Below are 513 nucleotides of genomic sequence, written 5' to 3' on the forward strand. Positions count from 1 at the left end.
TCTTCTCACATCCTTCTATTTATGGACTAACACTATTCCTCAATGAACAATTCGAACTCCATCTCTCTTGATAAGTTCGAATTCTACCTCTTCCTTCTATTTTTCTTTTCCTCTGACACCTCAAGGAATCTCTATACTGTGACATAGAGGATTCCATATTTTCTTGTTCCCTTCTCTTTCATATGAGCAGGAGCAAAGATAAAAGCATTCTTGTTGAGGCTAACCCTGAACCTGAAAGGACCTTGAAGCGAAAGCTAAGAGAAGCTAAGCACAACTCTCTGTAGAGGACCTAACAGAATTCTTCAAAGAAGAATTCATGGCAGCCGAAAACAACAACAATGCCAACAATGCAAGGAAGGTGCTTGGTGACTTTACTGCACCTACTCCCGATTTCTACGGGAGAAGCATCTCTATCCCTGCCATTGGAGCAAACAACTTTGAGCTTAAGCCTCAATTAGTTTCTCTAATGCAACAGAATTGCAAGTTCCATGGACTTCCATTGGAAGATCCTCA

This window comes from Arachis duranensis, chromosome 5 (genome assembly GCF_000817695.3).
Source record: "Arachis duranensis cultivar V14167 chromosome 5, aradu.V14167.gnm2.J7QH, whole genome shotgun sequence".
Classification (NCBI taxonomy): Eukaryota; Viridiplantae; Streptophyta; class Magnoliopsida; order Fabales; family Fabaceae; genus Arachis; species Arachis duranensis.